Source organism: Neofelis nebulosa, chromosome 5, assembly GCF_028018385.1.
Source record: "Neofelis nebulosa isolate mNeoNeb1 chromosome 5, mNeoNeb1.pri, whole genome shotgun sequence".
Lineage (NCBI taxonomy): Eukaryota > Metazoa > Chordata > Mammalia > Carnivora > Felidae > Neofelis > Neofelis nebulosa.
Genome location: NC_080786.1, coordinates 112,624,408 through 112,637,658, shown reverse-complemented (window position 1 = coordinate 112,637,658; position 13,251 = coordinate 112,624,408).

The window sequence follows — 13,251 nt, the reverse complement described above, 5'->3', positions numbered from 1 at the left end:
TCAATAAATGTTGTATGTAATTTAGTTGACTTAAATCAGGTAATAGATTAATTTTTATATGGATTAGTTGACCTTACAGAGTTGATAACAATGTTTCAAAGTCTAGACTATGTTTTAATTTTAGCTGAACACCAAAAAAACTTAAAGGGAACAAAGATATAAGGTTAGAATAGTTCAGACCCGATACCATAAAACTCCTGGAAGAACACATAGGGAAAAACGTCCTCAACATTGGTCTTGGCAATGATTTCCTGGTTGTGAGATCAAAAACACAAACAACAAAAGCAAAAGTCAACATCTATAAGTATATCAAGTTTAAAAGCTTCTGCACAGCAAAAGAAATAATTAACAAAATGAAAAGGCAACCCAAAGAATGGGAGGAAATATTTGCAAACCATATAGTGGATAAAAGAGTAATATCCAAAATGTAAAGAGTTCATATAAATCAATAACAAAAAAACCCCCAAACATTTAAGAAATGGACAGAGGATATGAAGAGAAAAGACACTCAACGCCACTAACTTTTATGGAAATGAAAGCCAAAACCATAATGATATAATATTACGCCAGTTAGAATGGCTATCAGCAAGAAGAGATAACAAGTGTTGGAAAGAACGTGGAAAAAGAGAATCTTTGTACACTGTTGGTGGGAATGTAAATTGGTTCAGTCATTATGGAAAACAATATGGTGGTTTCTCAAAAAATTAAAAATAGAGCTTATCATATAACCCAGAAATTCTATTTCTGGGTATATACCCAAAGGGAATGAAAAGGGGATTTTGAAGAGATATATGTACTCCTGTGTTTATTATAGCATTATTCACAATAGCCAAGATATGGAAAGATGAAAACAACCTAACCACCTGTCACTGGATGAATGGATAAAGAAGAGGTATACACACAGTGGAATATAATTCAGCCATGAGAAAGAAGGACATCTTGCCATTTGCGACAGCATGGATGGACCTTGAGAGCATAATGTTAAGTGAGGCAAGTTGGACAGAGAAAAACAAATACTAAAGGATATCACTTACAGGTAGTGTCTAAAAAAGCCAGATTGGTATCATCAGTAAAATGGTCATTACCAGGGCTTAGGGGTTGGGTGATAGGTGTGACATTGTATAAAGGTATAAACTTGCAACGAGTAGTAAACAAGTTCTAGAGATCCAATGTACAATAGAGTGAATATAAACAATATTGTATTATAATCATCAAACTGGCTAAGAGACTAGGTCTTAATTATCCTAACCACCAAAAGGAAATGACAATTATGTGATATGATGGAAGTGCTAATTACATTATGATGACAATCATATTACAATATATAGATGTATCAAACAAACATGTTGTGTATCTTATTTTATGCAATGTTATGTGCCAAATATCTCTCAAAAAAAAAAGATGAGAAGAGTTAAGTGAGTACCACCAATTCAATAAGAAGCAAGTCGTATAAAACTGTAGTATGGAAATAGCACTAACTTTTGAAACCTTGAAACAAATGAAAGAAGTTAAGCTATTCCTATAAAGAATCAAACACATAGAAAAGAGCTTAACTTCTCAGAACCTCCAGTTTCTTCCTCTACAAAATCATCATGAGAATAGTCTGATCCAACAAATAGTGGGTGAATTTAGTTATCAAAAGTTACTAAACAGGGATGCTGGGGTGGTTCAGTGGGTTGAGTGTCCGACTCTTGATTTTGGCTCAGGTCATGATTTCATGATTTGTGAGAGAGAGCCCTCCGTCTCTGTGCTGACAGTGTGGAGCCTGCCCGGGATTCTTTTTCTCCCTCTCTCTCTCTCTGCCCTTCCTCCATTTGGGTTCTCTTTCTCTCTCTTTCTCAAAATAAATTAACATTTAAAAAATGTTAAATAAAAAATAAAATTATAATATATAATATTATATAACATAAACAAATTAATAAACATTAAACAAATCTGGAAATATAATTTTAAAAAGTTACCAAACAGTATGTGTACCATTATATTACTTTGTAGAATTAAATTAAGTGCATAGAAAAAGTTTCGGAAAGACCCACAGTGGATGCCTTTGGTCAGATAGGTGCTTGGATCATCCCTACTTTAAACAAATATTTATTGTGTTTATATAGTGTGGCTCTTTGGACATTGATATTTTAACTCACTATTTTTTTCTTTTGACATACAATTTTTAAATTGTGGTAAAATATACATAATATAAAATTAATCATTTTAAGCATTTTTTTAACGTTTATTTATTTTTGAGACAGAGAGACACAGAGAGAGACAGAGCATGAATGGGGGAGGGTCAGAGAGAGAAGGAGACACAGAATCTGAAACAGGCTCCAGGCTCTGAGCTGTCGGCACAGAGCCTGACATGGGGCTTGAACTCACAGACCATGAGATCGTGACCTGAGCCGAAGTCGGAGGCTCAACCGACTGAGCCACCCAGGTGCCCCTCATTTTAACCATTTTTAAGTACACAGCTTTATGACATTAGGTATATTCACTTTTAGTATAAAGCTAGTCCATTTTATTTTATTTTTAAAATTAAAATCAATTAATTTTTTTTAATTTTTTTATTTTAGAGAGAGAGAGTGTGCCAGGGAGAGGGAGAGTTAGAGAGAGAATCCTAAACAGGCTCCATGCTTAGCATGGAGCCAAACACAGAGTTTCTGACTCTGGGATTATGACCTGAGCCAAAATCAAGGCTCAGATGCTCAACTGGCTGAGCCACCCAGGCACCCCCAAAATTAAAAAAAAATAATTGAAGTATAGTTGGCATCAACTGTCCATTATTAAAAACGGGTCAAAGCAGGAATAATTTTCTGAAAGTCCATTAGAAATTAAAAAGCAAAAAAGTGAGAACTTCACCAACTCTCCACTCCTGGCAAATTCTGAAAAGCAGACCAAAATGAGTAAAGGAGGGCAAATTTGCCCAAATTTACAATGCCAAACACTGATGAGTAAAGGAGGGCAAATTTGCCCAAATTTACAATGCCAAACAATGCCAAACACTGATGTCCACTTTTATTTATTTAAAAAAAATTTTTTTTAATGTTTATTTGTTTTTGAGAGAGAGACAGAGTATGAGCAGGGAGGGGCAGAGAGAGAGGGAGACACAGAATCGGAAGCAGGGCTCCGAGCTGTCAGCACAGAGCCCGATGCGTGGCGTGAACTCATAAACTGCCAGATCATGACCTGAGCTAAAGTCGGAGGCTTAACTGACTGAGCCACCCAGGTCCCCCTACCCTGATGTCCACTTTTAAAAATAGTCATTACCGGGGCACCTGGGTGGCTCAGTCAGTAACGCATCCGACTTCAGCTCAGGGCGTGATCTCGCGGTCCGTGAGTTTGAGCCCCGCGTCGGGCTCTGTGCTGACAGCTCAGAGCCTGGAACCTGTTTCAGATTCTGTGTCTCCCTCTCTATCTCTGACCCTCCCCCATTCATGCTCTGTCTCTCTCTGTCTCAAAAATAAACATTAAAAAAAAAAATCGTCATTGCCAAGATTAAATTATAATGTCGACCAACTTGCTTTTACTTAAATTGGGCGAAACCATTTGTAGCCAAATTATGTAGGGTCCTTGTCCAAAGCTGCCTAATGTTTGTATCTTTGTAAGACTTTTTTAATCTAAAAGTTTAGAAATCATAAGAGCTCTTGGTTAGACTCTGGAAAAGATGGCCATCCTAATTTCAGGGAACGTAGGGTTGATAACAGACCCTTCATGTTAGAGGCAATAGATTGCGAAATATGCAGAAGTGTTTCATATCGTCTACATGAATGCTGGGAAGACTCTTTCCCTGATTCAAACTGTGGCATGCAGAATCTTCTCTCTCCACAGGTGAAAAGGATGGTGGCTGGCTAAATGATAGATATGGTGCCATATAAACCCAGTCCTTTGATAACCTTTGGCTTGAGGCCTATCTTCCCAAAGACCTCGTGTATCCAATGACATCAAATGTGGGTGTTTCATACGCAGCCATATTGACGTGCTAGTTAATTTATTTTGTTAGAAGCTTATATTTATTTGAAATTTCTAATTCGATCGTTTATGTTGACAAGATTAACAGCGACAGTGCAGTAATAGTAACAGTAGTCCTAGTGACAGGCACAGAGGGCTTGTCGGTTAATGCAGTAGATGTAACAGAGGCATTTGATAAGCCCGTAGGTGCTATTGGGAGTAGTCAGAGCACATCAAGGGAAAAAAAAGATAAAAGGCAGGACATATTAGAGAGATCAACTGATATTAGGACCCCATAACGAAAATAGAGAACGTGAAGTTGTGGTAAAGAGAGTAGTGTATAGAGTGTCAAAAGTCCTGAGTTTGAGGCTAGGTTGTCGCTAACTAATGTTGTGACCTTGGATATGTCATTTAACTTCCTTGATCCCTAGTTTTTTTCTTCCTTCCTTTTTAAAATTTTTATTTTATTTCAGATATATAGAGAGAAACAATGCAAACAGGGGAGAAGTGCAGAAGGAGAGAGAAAATCTTAAGTAGGCTCCACCTCAGTGCACAGCCTGACACGGGGCTTGATCCCACAACCCTGGGATCATGACCTGCGCAGAATCAAAAGTCAGACGCTCAATTGACGAAGACACTCAGATGCCTCCCAAGTTTTCTTATGTCTTAAGTATGATTAACAATAACTGATGTTTTCCCTACTGATGCTAGGACTAAATCTAGTAAGGCTCTCCAGAAAATAAATGCAACTCATACTGAGATAGGAAAAGAAATGGATTTTGGAGTGCAAAAGAGAGAGGGAATTTCTTCACTTTCAGAGTTAGGTGATGGAGGTGGAGAGGGAATGGGCCTTACGTACTAGATGCCCCTCTGGAGCTAGACACTGTGGGGCACTATTGATGAGCAGCAAGGGACATGCCTGTGGGTGTTACTTAAAAGAGCTTCAGGAACTAACTTGCTGAAACATTGAGAGTCTCAACCTATAGTAGCATTAACCTGATAATACTCAACAGCTTTCTTCTACCCCAAACCTGGAGAATGTATTTCTAAATCACCTGTCTTCCAACAGCAATAGTCAAAAACAGTTAAACTCCTCAGTTATCGATCATTTTTTTCTGCTTTCTCTCCTTTAGGTGATAGTGACCAAGTTGCTTGACTCCCTAAATTGCAGAAGGATCCATCTATTGGAATTATCACAGGAAGGGAGACCTTGAGGAGAGAAAAGGGATATTCTTACATCAAGTGGGATGGGAGCTCAGAATCATTTTATTTGAACATTAAAATGAGTGGTCTCCATTTTGTATTCTAATGTAATTATGAGTGTGTGTGTGTGTGTGTGTGTGGTGTGTGCATGTGTTGTGTGTGTATATGCATGTGTGTTGCACGGGTATACGTACACATACAATTGTCCTTTGGAAACTCTGAAGTATTATGAAAATTCTTTGCACAGTTCTTTGACTACATTACTTGAACAGTAAAAAACTTGAAACTTGGGAGTAATATATAGAGGATATATTGTGACATTGTGACAATGTGACATTGGAGGGTGAGCTATGAGGAGCACCTGAAATAGAGGGATTTCATTTATTTCAAGAAAGAATATTTGGTAGAAGGAAGCTATTATGGACTAAACTGTGGCCCCTTCCCACTCTCCCCGAATTCATATGTTGAAGCCTGAACTCCTGGTGTGACTGTGTTTGGAAATAGGGACTTCAAAGAGGTAAGTAAGGTTCAATGCGATCATAGCGTTAGGCCTCTAATCTGATAGCACTGGTGTCCATATGAGAAGAGGAAGAGACGTCAGGGCTTTCATTCTGTGCATGCAGAATAAAGGCCATAAGAGGATACAGTAAAAAGGCAGCCATCTACAAGCCAGAAAGAGAGCTTTCATCAGAAACCCACCCTAACTGGCACCTTGATGTTACTAGAACTGTGAGAAAAATTTCTGTTGTTTAAGCCACTCAGTCATGGCATTTTGTTATGGCAGCCCAAGCAGACTAAAACAGAGGACTTCCTGTTTGGGTGGCAGCAAGACCACTTTGTGACAATTATGGCCAAATGGGAAACAGCACACCTGACAGTCCTTGATTAAGTATCACTGGAGCAGTGGATCGAGTTGTGGAAACAGAGTGTGGTAATTCACGGATATGATAAATTACCAAGGCAATAATAGCAGCAGCAAAAGTATCATTAAAGTAGAGAGGCTTTCCAGCACAGTGTATGGTGTATGGTGTCTGTTGCCACAATGTCTGGGTTCAGAGTCTGCCTCCAACACTTGCTAACTGTATGACCTTGGGCAAGTTACTTAAACTGTAAAATGGCATAACTATAATACACTTACTATACAATATACCTATAGTATACCTACTATGAAAGTTCATTGTAAGGGTTAGCATGTAAAGTGCTTAAATTAATGCCTGAGAATTAGCTGCATGAGTTATTATTAATAGGAATAAAAAGATTACAATGGAGTGCACACATCAGAGTTTTCCTTTTTCCTTTCAGAGCCTGACCATTACAGTAATAACCACTAACTACCCTAGAAAGCACTTAGCCCTAAGTCGTATAATTCTCACTTTCAGATACCATGAAGACATTCCCTTTTGTTTTAAAATGAAAACCATTAAGATGTATATAAACCCATTGTCCTCTTCCTAAGGATATGAAATAGCAGGTTTGATTCCTAGGTGGCCAACAAAAGAACTCTAGTGAAGAAAGATATAATGATTTTTATATTCCCTGTGAACTGAAATCATCTTTGGGCTTAAATCCTAGAAGATGCCTCATCCCCAATGTTGCTATTCCTTTTGTCTCAGTGACAGAAAACCTTGTGTTTCAGTGACAGAAAACTTTGTGTCATAAAACTAAATAATAATTTGGATACATCAATGTCAAGGAAAAGAACATGCTCTGATGCCCCCAAATTGGGGTGGACTTAGCCAGGTGTCATGGAGCTCATACCAAAGGGGTGATTCATGCCTTCTCTCTGGGACTCATTTAATTCAGTCTCACTAGAATCCTTGGCGCTTATAATTCCTGAAAACACTAATCTAATGGGTATATGTACTAGGAAGTGGTGGAATTTGTACAATATGTACATGGTAGGTTTCCAGAAAAAGTCACAGCTAAAGTGTTATAATTCTATTAGGAAAGCAGATATATGAATGGCATGATGGAAGAACACGTTTGCTTCTCTTCATGTTAGAACTTGAGTTATTAACCTTAGTTAGCTTGGTTAGCTCATCTGTTAAAGCATGTCCTCCTTTGAGATGAATTTCCTAGTAAAACTGTTCATGTTGGTCATTACAAACTGAAGGTGGCTTTTATCTCATCCTAATACACTTGTAAAGAAACCCCTCTCTGACAGCTTTCGGTTGCCAGGCTAATGGAACTGCCTGAATGTATGATTACAAATGGCCTGTGGTTAGCCCTGTTGGCTTTGGCATGTAAATCCTCCTACTAAAAACCATCTTACTTTTTTTAAGTCTCAATCAGTAGTTTTGGCAAAGACTCCATTCATGATTCTGTCCTAAAACATCTCTCTTGTACCTGGCACTTTTGAAGGTGTTCAGTGAATAATAATAGCAATAATAGTTTATCATTATAAATAATTATAATAATAATATAATATAATATAATAATGATTTATAATTATTATGAGTTATTTTATTTTAATGTAAAATATTTTAAAATTTACTTATTTTATTATTATGATTAGGTTGTTTGTAATGCAGTCTTACTATGGAAAACTGTTATATATATTTTTTTCTTGGGAAAAAGACATTTTCCCAACTACCCAGTATACCAGACACACCATCGTTTTGAATATTAGGAGAGGAAGATGACAATGATTTTATGGAAATTTATTTACGTATTAGTATAATGCAAAGTTAAAGGGAATTATACCATAAAATTTTTTATTACTAAATACCATAAAATTTTTTATTTCTAAATCTTTGTTCTCTAAAATATTTTTGAATACTTATTGGGTTGTTCCATTGGTTATTCACTGTTTGAGCAAAACTTAGTGCCTCACATGCTGAATCTGAATTGTCTGCAGTTTTCAATGAACTATCTTCCTGGTCAGCCATATTTGAAGGATTAGCAGTTTCTCAATTTTTATTCAAATTCTTCAAAATTGCAGTGATATGTGCTTATTCATTCTTTGAAATAACACACATTTATCCATATGTCCATTCCTGCCTTTCCTTTGATACATCAACCCCGCGCCAGGCTTCCACTACTTCGCGTTGTGTCTAACTCTGCTCCTCACTACAAGTAACCTCCAGTCATCTTAGGCGGCCATTTCCAGATACCTTTGACTAGAATAACTCTTTTATTATTTCTCCCTCAATTGCCTTCAGTGATATGGCCTTTAAACTGCAAGCAAGCGTTTTGAATTGAGGAATTACCATATTTCCATAAATCTAAAGACTCATTATTTAATGATCAGAAAAAAAGATACAGCCGAAAAGTTAAGATAAATTCTAATTTCAGATGTACAGTAAAATCTTGGTGGTTTGCAAGCATAATTCATTCCAGAAACATGCTAGTAATCCAAAGCACTTGTATATCAAAGCGAATTTCCCCATAAGAAATAATGGAAACTCAGATGATTCGCTCGACAACCCAAAATTTTCATATAAAAATGATTACAATACTGTAATATAATAATAAAGAAAATACAAAATTGAAAGAAAAATAAACAAATGAACCTGCACTTACCTTTGAAAACCTTCGTGGCTGGTGTGAGGGACACAAGAGAAAGGACAGCTATTGTGTAAGATGACTTTCACTATCATTAATGGACTCACTGCTATCTATTGGCTCAACAGAATCTTTTTCTGCATGGGTGCCATTGTATACACTATCACGGATGTTGACTACAGTACAATATTAATAAACTCTGGTCCTATACTGTATTTAATGTAACTGGTGATAAGGCAGCAGAGGAAAGGGTCTCTACCTGCAGGTAGCCTGACCTAGAATGAAGCAAAGCATTCCTAAGCTTACCCTTGTATGAAAAAGCAAAGGACCATCCATAGGTGCTTTGAAGTGACAAAAAAAATACACTAGTACCAATTGTGGGCACCTTCCAATGTTCTGAAAAATCACTGATCTCTGCCAAACACCATGGCCTGCGACCAAGCATCTGAGCATGACAGATGATCACCCACAATTCCGCAGTGAGATAGACACAGAGAGAGAGAGAGAGAGAGAACCATTGGCTCAGTTGTGATCACGTGACATTTGGCATTACATAAGACTCGTATTGCAAGACGTCACTCATTTATCAAGTTAAAATTTTTTAGAAATGTTTGCTCTTCTTGCAGAAAACTCGTAGAACAAGTTACTTGCAATCCAACGTTTTACTGTGTTAACACTTGGGGGAAAGCATGTATCTAAGGACTGAGAAAATATGGTACTTTGTTCATCTCTGTAACTCGAGAATGTAGCCCAGTGCCTATCACATAACACATATTGCTACTTGTTTCATTATTACTTTTTTTGTCATCAATATTAAGTAAATATTAATTGATGGCAAATAAACACTAGTATTTCAAATGGATATGCAAAATCTTTGGTCCTCAGCTTTATCCTGCCCCATCTTTAAAACCATATGGTTTTCAGTTTAGTGTCTTTAGTGTCTTCGTGTCTTTACTTTCCTGATCATGTATATTCCTTCCTCCATGCCTTCTATCTTTTTCTTTCTTTTGTGTTAGGTTGTCTCTGTTTTCCAGACTAGAAAGAATAATGTCCTGCCGATCCTCCAGTCCTCTCAGTTCTGAAATCTTACATTGGATTACCAGTAGTTTGGCATTTGGTATTGCTTGTTAAGATGGAACCAGATAAACACCAACAATTAACAGCTGGTACTAGACTTTCAGTTATTGAAAGTAACTGCATGTGCTTAAGAAAATACCTTCATGAATGTGAAAAGAGAGTCTCCTGAGCAGAGTCTGAAAGAAAGGCAGAATTTAAAAAAGGAGCAGGGGGCACCTTGGTGGCTCAGTTGATTGAGTGTCCAACTTTTGGTTCCAGCTTAGGTCAAGATCTCTTGGTTTGTGAGTTGGAGCCCCGTATCAGGCTCTTTGCTAACAGTTTGGAGCCTGCTTGGGATTCTCCCTTTCTCTCCTCTCTCTCTCTCTCTCTGCCCCTCTCCTGCTTGTATGCTCTCTTTCTCTCAAAATAAATAAACTTAAAAATTTTTTAAAAAGGTGGGAATGCTCTGCATAAAGTAACAGTAAGAACTTTATTTTTTATTTTTATTTTATTTTATTTTATTTTATTTTTGCTTTGAGAAAGAAGTACAGGTAGGGCAACTTCAGCCAGAGACTGAAGGGAAGGCTAGAAGTCAGAGACTGATGCGAAGTTGACAGAAATGGCCAAGGGATGTTTAAGCACTGATGAATCTGGTATTCACTTATTTTTTCTAGCATCATCATGACCTTAACTCAGTGCATGCACAAAGACGTTGTGGGCGTGGGTTAATTTTGTAAAATTCACATAGGTATGATGTGTGGGTTATCTGGCGTGGAACAGAGACAGCATATGTAAAACTCCAAGATGGTCCATAAGTTGAAATAGCACAAAAAGAAGTTTCAGGCAGATTTAAGCAGGAAAGCCATCCCACTCCTAGTTCTTATGCTGCCTTTGATAAGAGTTAAGCCTGTTTCCTTCCTCTCCCCTGTAGGATCATTATTAGCAGAAACCTTGGCTTTTTTTTTTTTTTCTTACTTCCTGCTTTGCCAATAGTATGTGAAGCTCAAAGTACACACTCAGAAAACCCGATTTGAACAATGTGGCCACTTTCATTGATGCAGAAAGACAATTCACATGCACAGAGTGGCTGAGGTTCACTTTGATTTTACATATCTGCCCTCAATCACTAAAGATCTATCTCTAAGGTACCTTATTTTCTAATATGTAATTAAAGCTTTGGCTCACAATTAATATTTCCTGTCACTTGTTGGTGGAAACTAATAGGATAGCAATGAGAGACAGAATAAGAATACAGTTGAGAGAATACAGTGAGTAATGGTCTTAGTGATTCATATGGGCAGGAAAAAAACATTTACCTTGAGAAAAATCCAGTTGGGTGTTTTTGCTTAACACTTATTCATATGTCATTTACCATAGTTCAACATCATTTTTCACTAGTTTGATATCTGGCCTCTGGTTACTTTTCTTTTCTTTTGGAGGGAGCATGTGGGTGTTGTTTTATTGAGTTTCTTCATGGAGGCAGTTTATAAGAAAATCTATAAGATTAATGAATATGAACTTCCTCCAGTGATGTGAGTAGATAGAAACTGCAGGAAACAGATCTGTAAAGAATGCAATACTGGTTAATTTAGGCTAACTCTCCAATGCTTCCAGCTAGGAGAATTCAAGGGACACTTATTAAATCTGTTGGAGCAAGTTAGGCTAAAGTTCCATAATTACTCAATAAACAACATTCATCATCTGCTGTTTGGAAAGCATGGAATTGGGCACTGGGTGGAAATCAAATATGAATAAAATATGGTCCTATATTTAGAGATTATATAGTCTAGGATCACAATCTGGTTTATTATCTGGGCATTAAGTTAACAATATCAGAAATTTCCCTAAGCTACAATAACGAATTATATGGTTCAGAGGACAACATGTCATTTTCTGTGGCTTAATCTGGGAACATAAATTTTGAACTGAACCCTGAAGTTGGGTTGGATTTAATAGGTGAGCAAAGGGAAGAAGAAAAAGTGGAGAGGAATCCCAGGTGGAGTGAATGAACCTGCCTGCCTCCAAAAAATCTCTCTTCAATTTACCTCTTAACATTACTTCCTTTGTATTTACCAATACTCTTGCTACTTCCTGCTTACCCAATGGCAACTGCCTCCTTAATAGGTCTTCCTCCTTTTCTAATTTATCCTCTGAAAAGCAATGCCATATATGCTACTCTACTACTAAAAAAAATTAAATGTTTCTAATTGCATACCTAAAGAATAAAGTTCATACACAAGGCTCTTCATAATGTGGCCCAATTCTATCAGTGTTGGTTGTTGTACCCTCCAGGGGACATTTAACAATGTGTGAAGACGTGTTCTGTTGTCACAATTCAGGGGAGGGTGTTCCCAGCCTCTGGTGGGAGAGGTCAAGGATGCCACTAAATATCCTATGAAGCGCAGGTTAGCTCTCCACAACAAAGGATTTTCTGACCCAAAACGTCAGTTGTGCCAAAGTTGAAAAACCCTGGTTTCCATAACACTTAATTCAGTTCTGTAATTATGACAAAAAGTACAACAGATTTGAGGAAAGAGACCATTGACTCAATAAACCGAACACTCAACCAGCAGCTATAGAATTCTATGGGTGAACAGGAGAGTAACTTATTAGCTATAAGCATTTAGCACATCCTATGCATTAGCTGGTGTATTTACACAGGCAATGCAATGCCCTGTTTAATCGCCAGTGTTGTTTTAGTGCACATTAATTAAGGCAGCTTTTACTACACTTGTACTTTTCTGAACAAGCTATATATCTTTGCATTGCTGGACTCTTGCATACCTTCTTCTCTCTGGAATTCCCTTTCTTACTCTCTGCTTGGCAAACACACTTATAAATCCCAGCAAAAATATCATACTCAAGGGAAAACTTTCCCTAATTTTCCATATAGTCAGTTGGTCTAGCAATTGCCTTATACCTCACTTGTAACAGGCTTCACAGACAATTATAATTATTTACAATGTATGTTTCTTCTACATTACAGTGAGCTCTTTGATGATAGGGTTCATGTTTCATTCACCTTTTCATTTCTAGTACTTACCACAGAAGCTGGCACATTAAAAAAAAAAAGCAACATATGTTGATTTAGTAAATGAATGAAGAGGGATGAAAAAATTATATGTATGCTAGAAGCAGGGGCGAGTCTACTTTGGATGGAAAGGAAGGCATGAATAAAAGAGTAGTGAGAGCTCAGACTGCAGAGATATTTGGGGCCTGGATTATAGTGTGCTTGGAAGGCCTAGAGTTCGTGGTTTACTTGGAAGGATTTAGAGAAACTAGAATGTGTTTTTAATCAAAGGGTGACACAAAGTGGCACTGTAGAAACATTAATTTGGTGGAGCTATCAGAAAGTATTTGGTAATTACAAAGCATTTAATTGTTGGATCATAATGTATATGAGGCTTATGTAAATATTGTGGGTATACTGCTGAAGACAGCCTGTGAATTAAATTTGGGGTCACTCCCAAGTCTAGAAGAGTAATGAGAAGGAGGCAGAACATCACTATAATCTCACTACCTGTCTCAGGGGATCTGTGTATTCCACTA